Source organism: Pongo pygmaeus, chromosome 4 (assembly GCF_028885625.2).
Source record: "Pongo pygmaeus isolate AG05252 chromosome 4, NHGRI_mPonPyg2-v2.0_pri, whole genome shotgun sequence".
NCBI classification, from domain to species: domain Eukaryota; kingdom Metazoa; phylum Chordata; class Mammalia; order Primates; family Hominidae; genus Pongo; species Pongo pygmaeus.
The window spans coordinates 127,916,619-127,928,753 of NC_072377.2; the positions used below are offsets into that span (position 1 = coordinate 127,916,619).

At 36.1% G+C, this 12,135-nt stretch overlaps 1 protein-coding gene across 29 annotated transcripts in view; it reads left to right on the forward strand.

The window, feature by feature from the left end:
* Positions 1-12,135, forward strand: part of CSNK1G3 (casein kinase 1 gamma 3) — a 106,938-nt gene that overhangs the window by 5,979 nt on the left and 88,824 nt on the right. For 5 of the 29 annotated variants that reach the window (XM_063665180.1, XM_063665183.1, XM_063665174.1 and 2 more), the window contains one exon: positions 1,553-1,663. The exons of the other annotated variants lie outside the window; for them this stretch is intronic. The gene's annotated coding sequence lies outside the window, so the exon portion shown is untranslated. Of the gene's footprint in view, positions 1-1,552; positions 1,664-12,135 lie in introns of those variants that run through there. 29 annotated transcript variants of the gene reach the window in all.

The window sequence follows — 12,135 nt, forward strand, 5'->3', positions numbered from 1 at the left end:
TCAACCTCCCAGTAACAACAATACCTCCTATAATTTATTAAGTGCCTACTTTGTTTAGAGGCCATAAATGATACTATTAAGACAACTATGAGTTAGGTGGTGTAACCTCATTTTTGAGAGCAGGAAACAGTCTTCTAGAGTTTAAATAATGTGTTGAAGATATATCTTGGAAGTAGCAGAGTGCATATTTGAGTCAGTTTTTTTTTCTGACTTCAAAGTCTTAAGCCACCAATGATTTATTTTTTCTTATCTTCCGTCTTCATCCTCGTTTTGGTCTTTTCTCAAGCGGTTGGCAATTCGTGGTATTAATTGATAGTATGTGTCCGAGTGTTGGTTCTTTCTGATGTAATTTCTTCAGAAGCGGCAGTTTTGAGGTATCTGTCTTTAATTGTGGGATCTGGTAGGTGCAGACAGTATGGTTCTGGTAATTTAAGGTACCTCAGAGCATCACCTTTTGCTGATCTGCAGGACAGAACTATGCTTGGATTCTTAATGTGTAGAAATCAAATGTGCTTTAATAATGTGAAATGATTTTCAAGGGCATCTGAACTGCTCAGGAAATATGGAATGAGAGATAAATGTAGAAATGTATAACTTTTAGCGACATGGTGGAGGCTGCTGTTAGACATTTTTTCTTTCTTTTTTTAAAGCTCTCTCTGAAAGCCGAGATTTAGCAACTATAAATGTTTGGGCTTCCCTTCTGTTATGAAACCTAAGGAAAGTATGTGTTTATTTGTTGTTAGACCATAGTGATTGGTTATACTCTCTCCTGCCACTTCCTGCTTATCATCTTAGTTATAAGAAATCACTCTTAACAATGAATTGAAGTGTTTATGTATTGGGGAGATAAGACACACTTTTTTGGTCGCTTTGTTTACCAGTGATATAATACATAGTTGTAATTTATTGAAAATTTATGAGTAAGTTATGTCCACATGGCTAAATCGTGTCCGCATTTTTCATAACTTTTCAATGGAATGAGATATGTTCTCATGATACTCTTTTTCTTAAATACAAAGTTTAATGTTTTTTTCTCTAGGTTAGTAATGTGAAGTTGAAGTTGTATTCAAATTTATTACATTTATTTAGATCACTTTATGTTACCTCAAAGTACTTTCTTTAGCTGATAGCTACATTTGGAAAAAAAGGGAAGAGAGTTACCCTGTTATTCCACCATTATGTTCTTCATCAAAATGGAGGAAATTCATATAAAGTGCCAAGGACTATGTGATGCCTGCCACGTAGTAGGCACTGTGTAAATCTTCTGTTCTTCATTTCAGAAGTTGCTGATAAGAATTTTAGAGGGTGGATTGGTGGGTAGACAAGCAAAGACTCTTGGGAACACCCTATTACAGGAAAATCTCTCATACTTGACCTCTGCTTAACCCACTCGTGAGATTAAATGATAGTCTTCATTCTCTCTGTAGAATTTGCTGACTGATGCTCATGCTACATTGAATGACAGTAGACTATTCTTTAGTTTTATCTTGAACTTTTATTCCCCTCAGTTACTGTATACTTACCAAGAAACATTTGTTTTTGTACCCAACAGACTGTTATGGCACTTGATGTTGTAATCACATAGTTTAATGAATTATTATTCAGTGAACTCCAAAGATAAAAAGGTGTTTGTGTGAGAACCAATTGGCTGCTTTGAAATCAAGTGAGTAGCCAAAATCAATTATCGTTGAAATAGATGAGGGTGAAATAGTTTTAAATGATTAGGGAAGAAAAAAAAAAAAAACCTATCTAAAAAAATCTGCAATAATATTATTTTTCACATGTTTGTAAAATATCTTTCTGTGTTTAAGAAACAGAAACTGGAAATCAAAGGTGTTGTTTTATGGGAGTGGTTTTTGTAAGAAAAATGAAATAGAACTTTCATCGATAGACCCACGCTCGAAGAAAAGGCCATGGCTCTGTATTATAAGATTGTCTTGTGAATGGACATTTTTGTTTTAGTTGTAATAAAATGTATAGAGTTTGTAGATGTTGAGAAATGATTTCCTTTTTAGGCTAACTTCAGAACCATTTATTAATTGTAATATATTAAAGAAGTTGTCTGCTTCTAAAACATCATCTTTCCTAGTTTATACTACTGCGTAGAGATTTACTTAATAGCATCCTCTTTAACAAAAAAAAAAAAAAAAGGAAGATTCTGTTATTCCCAGAGGTTCATTCCTTAGAGTGAATTGTTTATCTAGTCAGGTGATCAATCTATGGTTCTCACATATTTCCCAATATGGTCCCTAATCTGATTTCATAAGCTACCTTTCAACTTCTGTATACTGTCAGGGTTGAAGGGGTAAGCCTTCTTATAGTTCCAACATCTCCGTCCAATTAGGAATGCTGGGGTAGAGGAGATTGTTCTTTGGAGGAGGAAATGTGACACCCTTGATATATACCAGGAGCACTTGAGCCTCCTATGTCACCTAGCTCAGTCCAAATGGAAAGGAGAACTTTCAGTTGAAGGAGCAGGAAGTCCAGGTTGGAGAAGGAGTGGTATATGTGGTATGCTATTTATTTTGGTGTAACCACATTGCTTGCTGAATTACAGTAGATGCTGAAATGGCACATTGAAGTATGAAGGTAGGGTGGGTGGCTCCAAGCTAGTACTTGAAAGCTCTGGTCTGCCCCTCTGTGATTTTCTTGGCTGTGTGTCTTCTGTGTGTTGGAGTCATCCTAAGACCAGCAGCAAGATCACATCTAGACATGCATTGGCCAGAGGAAGGAATGGATCTCTCTCTCTCTTTCTGTCTCTGTCTCTGGAAAAGCAAATACATCTTTTGCATAAGCTAGCAACATACTTTTCTCTTCATATCTTATTGACCAGAATTAGGTCACATGATCGTCCTAACTAGTTATCACAAGGGAAGTAAGGTTATCGTGGTTGGTTTCTACTAATCAGGAGATACCTTCTGCAATTAGTGTTGGGATCACATTTTTCTGAGTTAGATGGAAGAGGGAGGATATTTTTAAAAAATTATGCAAAGGAAGAATTTGGGGGATATGGATGTTAGAGAGATGATAAATAGTGACCACTATGTCTACCTGTTTTGAAGTGATTCTCATGCTTCAGCGTCCCGAGTAGCTGGGATTACAGGTGCACGCCACTGCACCCAGCTAATTTTTGTATTTTTAGTATAGATGGGGTTTCTCCATGCTGGCCAGGCTGGTCTCGAACTCCTGGCCTCAAGTGATCTGCCTGCCTTGGCTTCCCAAAGTGCTGGGATTATAGGCTTGAGTCACCGTGGCTGGCAAGTTACTTTTTTTTTTTTGAGATGGAGTTTTACTCTTGTTTCCCAGGCTGGAGTAATATGGCATGATCTCGGTTCATTGCAACCCCTGCCTCTTGGGTTCAAGTGATTCTCCTGCCTCAGCGTCCTGAGTAGCTGGGATTACAGGCACTCGCCACCTTTCCTGGCTAATTGTTGTATTTTTAGTAGAGACGGGGTTTTGCCATGTTGGCCAGGCTGGTCTTGAACTCCTGACCTCAGGTGATCTGCCCGCCTTGGTCTGCCAAAGTGCTGGATTACAGGCGTGAGCCACTGCGCCCGGCTGGGTCTGAATATTTTAGGAGCTAAAAACACTACTTTATTTTTTTGGCTAACTTTGAGTCAATAAAATAGGTGGTTAAGTTGAAAGATTATAATTTTTTTCCATGAAACTCATGAAGCTATTTAATTTTAAATTAAAATTTGTTCCTATAAACTTGTTTAAAATTTTTTTCTGCATTGTTGCTTTCCTTCCTCACCATGAAGTTGCCCATACCTTTGATTTCATTGATTACTTTGCTTATCATATCTAGGGGAGAATAAGTGCATTGAGGAAATGGGAGTTTCTTGGTCAGAAGGATTTATTTTGAATCCTGGAATTCCAGTGAGATTGGAGGAAAGGATGGTTTTTACATATTTTGAGAACAGCAAAGTTGAGAACCATAGAATTTTAGAATGAAAATGAATCATAGGAAGATTGAAATGCTCAAGCCACACACCTGATTAGTAGAACTCTTATATCCTAACTACTAGTGTAGTGCTCTTTCTGAGTAAGAATTAGGAGGCCATAATAATCTTGTCTACTTTACAGTTTTGCTCAGGACTGTGGGCTACCACTGTAAATCAGTCAGCTAATCACCTTTAGTACAGATAGCTGTGTTCTTAGGCTTTGGAAAAATTTAACCAGAAGTTTTCTTTCTTTTTTTTCCAGTAAAATAAGTAAACAGACAAGATTTTTCAGCTTGCCTCAAGCAGTCAACAACAATGACAACATCACACAGAAAGACAGGCAGACACACACGTGCAATAATCTTAAACCTAGCCTGCTTAAATGAAAATGCAAAAGCAGACTGTTTGGGACAATTTATTATTTTGTTTTCAAGAAAATGATCTTAAACATTTCTTTACCGTCAATATATGTAAATGAAAGGAATATATATGTGCATATATACTATACATGTATACATAGATACATGTATGTATGGGTTGTTAAGTATATGGAGTAAATCCATCCATCTTCTGGAAGAATATTTATGTTAATGTCAGTTGTTTATAAATGGTGAGATTTAGGATGATTTCTATTTTTATACTTCATATACTTCTCTGTATTGTTTGGGTTTTCAGCTATCACTGTGCATTATTTCTACCATCAGAAAAAACAGTAATTTTTTTTTTTTTTTGAGGAGAGTAGAATCTTGGGGTGGGATGTGTTTTCTACCAGTTTAGATTTTAATATAGAACTTTGCTTTCCTTATATATTACCATGAATAAAGTGTGCTTCAAATGTATTGATACTTTGCAGATTTCTTTATGTTTAAAATTGGATTTATTAAAATTACTTATCTTAAAATTTTAAGTTGAAATTGGCCATATAATATCTTTTGGTACAAATATACATTATAAAATTAGTGGACTTCTGAATATTTTGAAATTATTGTGTTGTTTTTTAATTTGTTTGGTTTGACTTCAGGTGGTATACTAGGCAGTGTATTAGACTATGATTTATTAGATTTAAAATTATATTCAGAATTTCCTTTAGTAAAAAGGGAAGTGAAAATGTTTTTTTTTCTTTACACTCAGTCTGTGTCATGTTTATTTTCTATTTCTGTGAAATACTTATTTTATATTCTAGCAATGAATACTTTCAAGTGGAGGCAAATATATTAGGTAATCAGGACAGAAGAGAGAAAATTTATGGTATTCTATAAGTCTTAGGGTGTGCAAGTTTATGACTACAGGACCTTTTAATAAAATTCTAATTTGGGGTACAAAAATAGTCTAGTATTGTTTTGGAGATGAAACTAGTAGTTATCAGTTGTAGATGACCTTGAAAAAAAGTGTTTATAGATGCATATTTTTTACAAAACATTATTTTCTTTTCTACATTTATTTTAGGGAATCTGACAGCAGTCTGACTCTCCCTACTCCAAAAATGTGAATCTTTAAATCTTAAAGATGTGGAATCTTGTGATGCCAGTTTTTATTTTAAAAAAAGGATCTTTACTGAGTACTTTTTCTGTCATACGAGTATCAGGATATATTGTTGCTGATGCGTCTTTATATAATTGAGATTCTGCAAATGTTTGTAGTTAATAAAGTATCAAAATATAATCAGCTCCTTAAGATAATTGTTTTGAGTATTTTCTGATATCTATTGAAAGTTGATAACTAGAATGCATATTGTGTGTTTGCTTATTATTGTATGCTTTGCTGTTTACCTTAATACCCTACTAATGAAGGTGGTTTTTTTAAGACTGAAAAAGAAATCCTGAGCATTTGGGAACGAGAATATCCAATAAGCTAAAATTAATTTTACTATACACACTTGTTTAAAAATTTCCAGTTGAAAATTAGTAATTTTTCTTCTGTGACAGAGTAAATGAAAGAAGAAAAATGGACAATTTTAAAGATAGTTCCTGCAGTCCTTGCTATGGGCTGGGAATGCTAACATTTAACTAAATAGATGAGAGGAGGGAAGGGTTTGTGGAGAAAGTTTTTACTAGTGATTCTTGGCCCGACTTCATATTACAGTTTTCTTGGGAGCTTAAAAAAAAAAGACAGATGTTGGGATCCTACCCATGCTAATTTATATTCCATAAATAATCAGTAGGGCCCGGAAAGGGCTAGGGCATTGATATATGTTTTAGGATTTCTACAGACGATTCCAGTGTCCTGCAGGGTTGAAAATAACTAATTTCTCCTTTCTTTTACACTCCCCTCTTAGCCCTTTAAAAAAATGGCTTCCTTTTATTTTCCAACTGTTTTTTTAAAATTTGGGGTGGAGGTATGAAGATGACATAGAAGAAAATGCGAAGAAAATACTAGCAAGAGAATCAAGTTAAAGTAGTGCCTTCTGTTCATAGTTTCATACAGTTCCTCAGATTGGTTCCAGGACCCCTCATGGCTATCAAAATCCAAGGATGGGCTGGGCGCTGTGGCTCACCCCAGCACTTTGGGAGGCAGAGGCAGGCGGATCACGAGGTCAGGAGATTGAGACCATCTGGCTAACACGGTGAAACCCTGTCTCTACTAAAAATACAAAAAAATTAGCTGGGCGTGGTGGCACACGCCTGTCGTCCCAGCTACTTGGGAGGCTGAGGCAGGAGAATCGCTTGAACCTGGGAGGTAAAGGTTGCAGTGAGCCGAGACGACACCATTGCACTCCAGCCTAGGCGACAGAGCAAGATTCTGTCTCAAAAAAAAAAAAAAAAAAAAAAAATCCAAAGGTGTGGTCAGGTACCTGATATAAAATGACACAGTATTTGCCTATAACCTTTGACACCTTCCCCTATTCTTTAGGTTATTCTTAGATTACTTGTAATACCTAATACAATGTAAGTGCTATGTAAATAGTTGTTATGAAGTATTGTTTAGGGATAATGATAAAAAAAAAAAAGTCTGTGCATGTTTAGTACAGATGCTTTTTTTTTTTCCTGAATATCTCAATCTGCGATTGGTTGAATCCAAGGATGAGGAGCCCATAGATAACGAGGGTCAATTGTACTTAGCATCCTTAGTGAGGCCCCTATATTCATTGCTCATTAGCAGTCTTTGATTAAGTAGAATGCCAAAGTTAGAGGATTTCTAAAGCTTGGAAAGTTTGTTATGGGGAAATTTATCAAAAATAAATTAAGGCATCAATTCAGTTGTTTCTGGAAATCTTAGGAGACCTAAGTGATATCTTTAAAGTTATTATAAATTATAAGAGGGCAAGAAGTGTTACTAATAAAAAGTTACTCGTTTTAGGTTATATTTATCATATTTACAATATCATTGAGTTGTATTTTTTATGGAACATCAGGATAGAAGGGACTTCAAAGATTATTTAGTATAACTGCACTTCTACTGCTTTCTTCTTTTTTATAGCACTGTTGATGAGGAATGGTCTCTGTTTTTTCCTGCTCAGTGAAAATATTTTACCTCAGTTATAGTATATTGTGTTTATTGCATATAGTTTATATTGTTTGTATTGCATATAGTCTGGAAATATATACACATAAATACACTATGATAATAGGGTTTTATAGGGTTATTGTATCTCGATATTTAGGACAAAATTAGGGTCCTTTTAGTGACTGATTTGATGTTGCTTCCTGGGTCAGGAACACCCTCAGCAGTTACAGTGTTTTTTTCTGTGACAAAATGAGAGCAAGCCATTTTAGGATGAGTTCAATATATTCAATTCAATGAACATTTTTTGTGTGGTGGCAAAATTGGATTTGGCAGTTCTATAAATTGCAAGTGTTAGATTTCTGAAAACTGCCCTGATAGGAGAATGTGGTACAGAAATTTAGCACTGGGTAGGGTTTAGAGGACATGTTGTGTGAACCAGTAGGAGACTTTTAGAATTATTCTGGATTCACCAAAATGCCACAATAAAATTGGTACATGATAAAGAGTAATGAGTACCGTTCTATAGGACCATAATTCCTTTTCAACAGTTCTAACATCCACAGCACTCTGAAAACCAAACCTTTTTCTGTGTGTTTGGTACAAATTGATTTTTTCACAAAATCTGTTCTGAACTGTTCTCTTTATTTCATATATTTAAAGGTTTCATTGTGGAAATAGCAAATGTTTGATTATAGTGTGCTGTCCTAGGCTTCTCTGTACTATCCCAGCCTTCTCTAGAGGTGTTGTTAAATATATGGTGTATACCCACTTTATCACCTGTCAAAAATCTCTGGACATTCTGAATTCTAAGACATGTTTGACTGCCAGAATGCTGGAAAACAAACTATGGACCTGCAGCAACCTGTTAATATAAATTACTCCATATCTTACTTCTGTGAGGTGGAGTTTCAGTAAGGTGCTAGTAAATTTCTTCTGCCTTTTTTCTTGTAAATAGATAAATGCAAAGTGGCATTTTATTTGAATCTGTGTTAGTTTCTTTAACAGTTGTTGAAAGCTCTCCTGGGTTTTTGATACTAAGTTATTAACTCTGGTCCTGTGGGTCCCACTGTAGTTCCAGAAGCGTTGTGTAATTAGGATGCTTGAGACGGAAAATGTTTTGGGTAACTTTGGCATAACTGAGTATTCATCAAACATTTTAGTCCTTGGGGTTACATAATTTTACCTTTGCACATGATAACTTCACGCCAAAGCGCCTACAGGCAGCCCTCTCTTTTACATATCTTGGTTTACTTTTTTAATAATAGAAAGAAGCAGGGGTGTGGTTGCAATGCCTCTGTTTTAGTTTCCTTAAACTTCCTTAATTTGTTTTTAAGACTTCGTTTCAAATATATTTATATCTGCTTTGGCTTATTCTTATTTTTTGCCTTCAGTTCCTATTCCCATACTTTCTGGTTCTTCTCGTTTCTTTTCCTCTTCCTCCTCCTCCCCCACTGTAAGATAATATTCCTCAAGAAGAAAAACTTATAGTTATGGTATTCTGTATCAGAAAAATTTTCTGCCTGCCAGAAAGGTGACAAATAAATCTGTATATTTTAGTATTATAGTTCCCTAAAGAGGACCTTGTTTTAAGGGAATGGTTATTGTACTTCCTGTGCAGAGGTAGTGTTCTGTGTATGTGGTCTTTTTGCTTTCTTTCCATCCTTAAACACTGAAGGATAATGGGTAGGGGGGAGCACTGGTGTTGTATGCTTTTTAAGCTGTGTTTCCAAGTTCAGCAAGATACCAGGCACTCTCTAGATCCTAATAGGAGCATGTGAACCTTATAGTTAGCCATTCTTCTCCACCTCAAGAACAAGATTTAAAACTTACACAGTTAGGTTGTATGCACTGGCTTTGTGCTTGGAAAGCACTATAATTCTATTGTAGTTCGTATCATATTTTCTGTTGTTGCTCGTTTAAACTATGTGATGTCAGATAGGTTGTCTTGTTTGCCATTTGTATTTCCTGCCTTTAGCACATAATAGGTCTTTAATGATCACTTATTTGTTGAATGGATTGTTTCTGTCTTTTTTTTTTTTTAAATCAGGGAGAATGTTAACATGGGAGAACCTTGATTAAACGCCTTGCAAGGCACCAAGCTTATCCTACACCAGTTGTTTGCATTTTCTTTTTTTTTTGAGACGAAGTCTCACTCTGTCACCCAGGTTGGTGTGCAGTGGTGCGATCTCGGCTCACTACAACCTCCGTCTCCAGATTCAAGCACTTCTCCTGTCTCAGCCTCTCAAGTAGCTGGGATTATAGGCGTGTGCCATCACGCCCAGCTAGTTTTTGTATTTTCACCATGTTGACCAGGCTTGGTCTCAACCTCCTGACCTCAAGCGATCTGCCCACCTCCGCCTCCCAAAGTGTTGGGATTACAGGCGTGAGCCACCATGCCCGGCAGTTTGCATTGTTACAGTTGTATGAGACAATCTCAAACAAAATGTTTCCAAATTTAAATAAAATGTTTCCAATTTAAATAAAATAATAAACACAAGCATGTGACTTAGCTGCTCAGGCTTAAAAGTAGAAATACTGGCTGGGTGCAGTGGCTCATGCCTGTAATGCCAGCACTTTGGGAGGCTGAGGCGGGCGGATCACGAGGTCAGGAGATCGAGACTGTCCTGGCTAACATGGTGAAACCCCGTCTCTACTAAAAATACAAAAAAATATTAGTCGGGCATGGTGGTGGGCGCCTGTAGTCCCAGCTACTTGGGAGGCTGAGGCAGGAGAATGGTGTGAACCCAGGAGGCGGAGCTTGCAGTGAGCCAAGATCGCACCACTGCACTCTAGCTTGGGCGACAGAGCGAGACTCCGTCTCAAAAAAAAAAAAAAAAAAAGTAGAAATACTTTACAGAAATATTTTTCATTTTATTTTTAGAGATAGGGTCTAACTCTGTTGCCCAGGCTGGAGTGCAGTGGCATAATCATGGCTCCCTGCAGCCTCAAACTCCTGGGCTCAGGTGATACTCCCACCTCAGCCTCCCACGTTGCCAGGACTACAAGCATACGCCACCATGCCTGACTAATTTAATTTAATTTATTTATTATTATTATCTTTTTGTAGACACAGGGTCTTGGTATATTGCCCAGGCTGGTCTTGAACTGGCCTTAAGTGATTCTCCTACTCTGGCCTCCCAAGGTGTTGGGATGACAGGCATGAGCCACCAGCCTAGAAATAATTTTTTTTTTTAATGGCAGAAGTTAAAATTAAAATTAAATGTATTAGTGGGTGGCCAGATAGTTTTGTTAAAGTAAATATTCTTTTTTTTTAGCATTTCAATTAGTTATGATTTTAAGATATTTTTATATTAAATAGTTTTTCTCTCTAAAATTCACTCTGCCAATAATCAAAACACAAAACAGTTCTATCACCCCTTAAAATTCCCCTTGCAGTCAACTTCTCCCTCTCCTAGCAGCCACTGATTTGTTTTCTCTTTCTATAATTTTGCTTTTTCTAGAATATCATATAAATTGAATCGTGTTATATAACCTTTTGATTCTGGCTTCTTTCACTTTGCAGAATGCATTTGAGAATCATCTATATTGTAGTGAGTGTCAGTGGTTTCTTTTTACTGCTGAGCAATATTCCATTGTATGGATGTACCTCACCACATTTATCTATATGCCCATTAAGAAATGTTTCATTCATGTGCAGATTGTGTGTGTGTGTGTGTGTGTGTGTGTGTGTGTGTGTGTGTGTGTATGAACATAATTTTTTTTTCCTTGAGTACGATCCTAAAGTTGGGATTGTTGGGTCATATGGCAAGTGTGTGTTTAACTTTATAAGAAACCGCCAAACTATTTTTCAAAGTGGCAGTACCATTTTTATTCCCACTGGCAATATAGAAGGGTTCTAGTAGTAAGCAGTTCTAAAATTTAAGTTTGCTGTATTGAATCACTTTGATTTGTTAGCTTGATTGCACACCAGCAATATTGGGACAGTAATATCCTGAATGTCATATTTTCATTGCTATAGCTCTGTCATTTAGAAATAGTGATTTACGGGAACCTCATTTTTCAATGAATGCAATCTTCATTGTGTTCTGGAACTATTATTTCTTGTTCAAGTAATGTAGCCCTGATCTCTAAAAGAAAAACTAGGCTTTTAAAACCTTGTGTTCATATTGGGGTTTAAGGTACCTTTGGGTCAATTCTCTATCTCTGTCTTAAGGCTTTCATAGTTTGGAGGAAGAAGTCTCTTGATTTAGCTGGGCAGAAGGAAGTCCTATCTCCAGAGCAGAAGTACTTTCAGCTTGTTTCTATCATCTGTTGCACTTTTCGTTCTAGAATTTTGAAGTTGTTAACTTATTTATAATTTGTAGTCAGTTATACTACTAAGTCTGTTCTATGAGGAGAATTGACACATACTTACCCAAACATCATTACACTCAAATAAGCCTTTTAAATTTGTGGCCTTTGCATATACTAGGCTATGTATTAGTAGTTATATATTTTTGTAAGTTAGAATATTTCACTGTAGTTGAGAAGAACGAATATAACTTTGTAATGAGAACCATGTGTGATACAACCACTGACTTTTCTGGATGTACTTTCTATTTAGTTAGCATTATAGGGAATGACCTGATAAATTAGAAATACTGAAGCGTACCCTTTTACCAAAATATATTTTATTTTAGGTTTTTTTCTTTTAATGACAAACTTTACAAAGTAGTACTGTTTTCTCCGTGTTTTCTAACATATTCGAATCTTTTCTTGTTAGTTTAGGGCTCTTGTTCTGAACCTC